Source organism: Alosa alosa, chromosome 14, assembly GCF_017589495.1.
Source record: "Alosa alosa isolate M-15738 ecotype Scorff River chromosome 14, AALO_Geno_1.1, whole genome shotgun sequence".
Lineage (NCBI taxonomy): Eukaryota > Metazoa > Chordata > Actinopteri > Clupeiformes > Clupeidae > Alosa > Alosa alosa.
In genome coordinates, this window is record NC_063202.1 from 17971513 (window position 1) to 17977810 (window position 6298).

Below are 6298 nucleotides of genomic sequence, written 5' to 3' on the forward strand. Positions count from 1 at the left end.
GGTCCATCAAGACGTTACATTTAGTTAAAGGTTTGACGTTTGATCGTGGATGGACATAGCACTTTACACAGCCTCTATAGAACCTATATGGCCTATACACTTCAAAATACACACCTTCTTTCAAACTGTCCTCTAATCAATGATGTCCTCTTATGTAAGCTGCAAATGCGTTGAGTAGACAAGAATGTTAAAGGCCAGCTGCCAGGGAACTGTATAGAGAACTAATGACACTGACCAGGAACACAATATCTGGAGTGATTAATGGTGTGGCATCTGGTTTTGCTGTCCACGACTGGTGGACAGTGTTCTTGAGGGACACCAGTGTACATTTCTGTAATTATCCTTGTCTTTTTCTCTGTCAGTACTCTGTGGTCATGGAGATGGAGATGGTGAAAGCAAAAGAATGAATAAAAAATTGGTTTTGCACAATTTTAATTCATAAAGTGAACTTTAATTTCTGTCTGTTTGTGTTGTCGCATACACATTTGTCTTTCTAATGTGTTTTCCATGTTTTTGGTTATAAGAACACATACAGATGAAATTACATTTATTGTTCTATAGAGGGCAGTGTTGCTCTTTAAACACAGGTCCACTGGAATCCACAAGCTCTGGAGCTCTGAAGACTCAACAAGAAGCCTTGGCCAGATCACCATAGCACACCATATGGACACAGTGTCCAGTATAGCATGCTTACACTCATCACTATGACGTGAATTAGTCCTTTTTATAACCAAATGCCTACAAATTCTCTAGGTTTGATTTTGCCTGTGTCCCATTCCAGTTACACTCCATTTTGTTAGTGTTCCCTTACAGCCAAATGTATTATGGGGTAGACGTGTGTGTGGTCCTTGGTAGTCTCAAACATTACTTATACGACCATTAGGCCTTCATACAAACCCAATCCATTCATTGAAAATTCATGAGCACAGTATATTACATGTATGATTCAGCACACAACTTGGTGTTTTTAGTTGCTGCTTATTGGAATTGGATGGGCTTTGAGCTCTCCATTTGGAATCAGTAGGAGGCGCTGTCCTCTCTGCGAGCCGTGGAGCCTGTTATGGAGCTCTCCAGCCCTGGCCAAAACTCCCACACATGAGGACAGTCTAATCTGACCATCTAATCCTTCCTCCCTCTGTTGTCTTGGCTCCTCTCAGCCTCTCCCAGACCCTCTCCTCTCCGCATACCCCACCGCAGGCTCTGGGATGGGGATGAGGCTGCTGGCACTGGCTGGAGGTGTGTACTGAGATGGCCCGGCTAAGCTGAGCTAGCCGCCGCCGCCGCTGAGCCGCTCGGGAAGCCATGGAAATAAAGGGCTTAAGGGGGAGTATTAAGTGAATGTGCCTCCTCCGCTCACCACGTCTCCCATTTCTGCTGTCACACAGAGTCTGGTTCTACTGTGCTAACATTGACTCAGCTTCCCATGGGGCTTTTCTGTCCCCTCTCCCCCCCACTCCTCAGTTTCCCTTCCTCCTCTGGTCTCTTCTCAACTGGTTTCCTTTTCTTTCCAACAGTCTCTATCCCCTTCTGAAGATGTGTCTTCTCCTCCATTTGCTTTTCCTTTCTATTCATCTCCTCAGTTCCTCTTCAATCTCTCTTACTTCTCCCCTCCTCTCTCCTCTCCTTTCCCCTCTTCTCATCTCCTCTCCGTTCCTCTCCTCTCCTTTCCCCTCCTCTCCTCTCCTCTGCTCTCCTACCCTGAGCAGAAGGTCTTGAGTTTCATCTTTGGGCTGTGTGCCTGGTGAAGTGCCTCCTGTTCACTGTTCCAGCACTGCTGTGATCTCATCTCCATTTCCTCCTCTCCTTCTCATCTATCCCTCCTCCCTCTCTCTCCTCTCCTCTCTGCTACATGTATGGTCTGTGTGCCTGAAGGAGGCCTGCTGCTTGCTGGCCCTCTTCTGATCTGTGATCTCTGATTTCTAACACACTCTGGCGGCCATGTCTCAGGTCTCTGGCCCTCCTTACAGACCCGGCTCTCAGTCCTGCTGGCAATCTCCGCCACCTGCAAGTCCTGCTGGCAATCTCTGCCACCTGCAGTACACTCCCTCGTCACCAGGGGGAGCTGTTGTGTCATTACTGTATGCTCCCTCTGTCTCTCTTTCTCTTCCTCCCTCCAATCCTTATTTTCTCTCTTTCTCTCTCCATCTCCCTCCCTCCAACCCTCTTCATCTCTCTCTCTCTTTCTCTCCTCTCTACCTCTCTCTCTGTCTTTCTCTCTTTACTCTTTCATTCTGTCTCTCTTGAGCTATCCCGGCTGTCACTATACCAACTCACATACATGCGCACACACACACACAGAGAGAGAGAGACACACACACACACACACACACACACACACACACACACACACACACATACGCACATTTTGCCAGACAGAAAAAGTGCCCTGACGTCGTGGGGGCAGGGGGTCAGCACAGGTGTCGGCCCCCAGCCACTCCTCTGCCCCCCCCCGTCCCCCTTCCCGTCCCCGCCATCATGGTGACTGTTTGATTCGCGCTACAAAAGGAGCAATTAAGGGGAGGTGTTTAATCACCTGCACTTTCCTGGCGCTCCCTCGCTCGGCCGCTCGCTCGCTCGGCTCGGTGGCCGCTTAGCTTGCAGCCCCACTTCCCAGCTCCGCGTGCCTCTGTAGCAGACACGACTGACAGGGAAGGTCGCCGGTTTAACGGGCCACGGAGGGGTCCCTCTCCTCTCCTTCTCTTCCTCCTATTATTCCTCTCTTTCATTCTTTCGTTCTCATTCTTTCCATCCTTCCTTCATCCCTTCCATCCTTCCCCCGTTACCCCCCCCCCCACACCTCTCCGTCCTCCGCTGCAGGGGGCTTGATGTCTACCACCTACCACAGAAAAAAAAGGCAACACAAACACACATCACAGGCGCTAATGAATTAAATCTCCAGCCAGACAGATGATCTAATCCCTCCAATCACAGAGGGCAGTGAGAGCCGTAACCCCAGCAGCCCCGCTGCCACCGGCCGCAAATCCCCTCAGGTCTGGGGGATCGAATCAACAGCCTTTGTGTTTCGCTAAATGTTGTTGTCCCCCCTCTCCTTTCTCTCTCTCTCTCTCTCTCTCTCTCTTTTCTCTCTCTCTCTCTCTCTCTCTCTCTTTTCTCTTTTTTTTTGGTTGATAATTTCTTTCCTAAGCTGGAAATGGAATGCTTCCATGGTTGCTGCCCTCTCCCCTCCCTCCCCTGCCTTCTCTCTCTCTCTCTCTCTCTCTCTCTCTCTCTCTCTCTCTCTCTCTCTCTCTCTCTATCTCTCTCTTTCTGAGTGACTGGGTGTTTCCTTTTTTCCCCTGTAGAAGCTACCTGGGTAAAAGCAGGGCCTGGGCTGAAGGCTGTGGCAAGCTGTTAGAATGTGTCAGGAACTCTGACTGAACAGCACCACTGTCTACCTCGGCCCAGAGGGGCGCCGCAGAGGGAGACGAAGGAGAGAGGGATAGAGAAAGAGAGAGAAGGAGAGGAAGGAGAAAAAAGAACAAGTGAGACAGCAGAAGCAGATGAAAAGGGGGCAGACAAAACAGAGATGACAGACATATAGATAGATAAATAGATAGATAAATAGATAGATAGATAGATAGAATGAAACAGCCTGAGAGAGGATAGAAAGGTAGAAATATAGAGAGAGGAAGGAGGGATACAAAGAGAGGAAAGGCAGAGAAAAAGGAAGAGAGATACACAGAAGGGAAGACAGGCAGAGAGAAAGGAAGAGAGGCAGAGAGAGAAAGAGAGAGAGAGAGTGTGAGAGAGGGAGAGAGAGAGCGAGGGAGTACATGTCCCTGCTCTCATAAACCCAGCAGCTGTGTGGCTAATGTTTTGTGACACAGAGACACTTGCAGCCCTTCTGTCAGCTCGCCTGCCCCTTTGCCAGGCGACGGCCGTCTCCGCCGTCACAAAGCGCTCCGTCATTCACCCCCTAAGTCTTAATTATCACTCTCTCTCTCTCTCTCTCTCTCTCTCTCTCTCTCTCCCTTTCTCCCTTTTCTCCCTCGTCCACACCACGATCCATCTGTACACCACAGACCTCCACTGTAGCATTTTCAAGAGCCGTTAGCAACAATGGCCTCTGTGGTGAGGAGAGAGAGGCACAAGAGTCCAAAAATCAAATGAACAATAGACTATTGCATAAGCCCCCCTCTCTCTCTCTGTTGCTCTGTCTCTTTTTGTCTTTCAGCCACCAAGTCCCTTTTGCTTTTCTTGTTCATGTCACATTTTCTCTCCTTTCTCTGTTTTCCCTGTTTCATCATACAATCGTTTTGTTACTGACTGATTGTTTTTTTCCTCTTGGTTGGAGAGGAATCTGAATCGGTGCCAGTATCTTGGTTTGGAGCGTGATGCTCCAGGGCTAAAAGAAGGGGAATTAATAATAACAATAATGGAGGTTTTTTTTCTTTTATTATTACTTTTCTTTAATTCATTTTGGATTAATTTTCCCTTTCTTCCGAGGCAATCCCTAATTCTTTATTATTTCCAATTCACAGGTCGCATACATACTGCGTTCGGATGCACACATCATGGATCAGAAAAGCTTTCAGACCCTGCTGCCAGTTTCCATCCACCCACACAAAATCATGGATCACACACACAACACTTTCAGACCCTGCTGCCAGTTTCCACACACACACACACACACACCCTAGGGTCTCCATCTACTAGGCTGACATTGTGTGTGCCCGCAGGCTCTCCCTGTAAGAGACTTCATTGCAGCGGGGGCTGGTGCCCCCTCCCTCTCTCCCTACCTCCCTCCTCTGCGTTCAGGTGACTGAAGGCATGCTGGGCTCGCCCGGGCAGGGTCAGCCATCATCGCAGCCATCAGGAGCCTGTTTGCTAAAAAAAGGAGCATTGATTCATTTCTGTCCTGTGTTTATACAGTAGATCACTCTGCTCGCGCTCCATCTCACCGATCACTTGTCAACGCTGCTCAGAGGGGAACGCCTGTTCAGTGACAAGGACATTCTGGCATGCCAATCTTTCTCCTCCAGTTTTAGCATGTGTGTGTGGGTTTGTGACTGCATGTGCATTTGTATGTGTGTGTGTGTGTGTGTGTGTGTGTGTGTACTTTCTATAGTGACTGAGTTGTTGCTGTGTGTGCACAAACCCATATGCATGTCAGTGTCGTTGTCTTTCTCTGTCCTGATAGCACACAGTAATGCACGTGGAAGCAAGACCTTACTTTTGTCCTTCATACCCCCCTGCATTTCTTTCAGATCTTCAGGTTAAATATCTGAGAGTAAAAAGTGAGCATTACAAATGAATGTAAACTTCCCCTGCCATATCTACTACACTATATTTTTTATGCATGGCTTTCTATACCTACACTGTGGTTAGTGAGAATGTACACTCACGGTCAGGATATGGCTGTGCCTCCTTGCTCATTTACGCCCTAGTTTACGAGTGACCTAAGAACAGATTCAGTTTGGCAGTACCAAATCTCCACTAATTCTGATGTTTCCTGTGGCTGACTTTGTAAATTCGTCAGCGTTAATTTTTGGATCTGGAGGCAGTTACTGTGTGAGTCTGTTGTGTATTTGTCTGTTTGACTAAGTTAGTTAGCTTAAAGGGACACCAGGCAAGCTTGATGCTTTTTCTCTACGAAACTCCCCCTCGCTCGATCTGAAGCTCTTTTCCTTTTCTTTGCATCTTCCATCAAGGGTTTTAAGCTGCTTCCCGCTGGCTCTGCCATTATACTCCGTTTGCAACAATGCGCTAGCGATTATTAGTTAGCCTGCCTCTGTGCTGTATGCAGGATGTAAACTGATCCTGGTTCGTTCGGCGGGTACGATACACTGAACTTGCAAGCGGGATATTCTTCCTACAGGCAGTAGGGGCGGGCAAGAGAGTCTTCATTCGCCCTGTAATGAGTCATTTAACCATATACTGACTTACGAAGATGAGTAATTAACACAAAAACGTTGCCTGGTGTCCCTTTAAGTACCAGCTGGCTCGGTGGATTTAATCCTTCCTCCACAATTCTCTCTTGCCTTCCGTCTCCTCTAAACCCAGAGCGAGTCTGATCTTCCTTATTCTCTCACCATTTCCCTCTACATGTTTTAGTGTGTGTGTGTGTGTTACGTCCCTAGCTGTTTGTGTTCCTGCTGTCTCTCTGTATTTTTCAGACATTCCAGCAGGGGGCTTAATTGCTGGACCAGCCCTATAAAAGGGGTTGGTTGACGTCACTCCAGGAGGCCGGCTCGTTTTTTTGGTTCCTCGCAGAACGCCACCGCTGCCACGCTACGCTTTGTTCTCCGCTTTCCGCTCTCGCCCACACTACGCCCCCACACTACGCCCCCACACTACG

At 48.4% G+C, this 6298-nt stretch overlaps 1 protein-coding gene across 6 annotated transcripts in view; it reads left to right on the plus strand.

Moving 5' to 3' along the window:
- The window catches only part of LOC125307381 (protein mono-ADP-ribosyltransferase PARP6), a 25504-nt gene extending 25069 nt beyond the window's left edge, over window positions 1-435 (plus strand). For all 6 annotated transcript variants that reach the window (XM_048263327.1, XM_048263329.1, XM_048263331.1 and 3 more), the window contains exon 23: window positions 1-435. This exon is cut by the window's left edge and continues 1930 nt beyond it. The gene's annotated coding sequence lies outside the window, so the exon portion shown is untranslated.
- The last annotated feature ends 5863 nt before the right edge of the window (window positions 436-6298 follow it).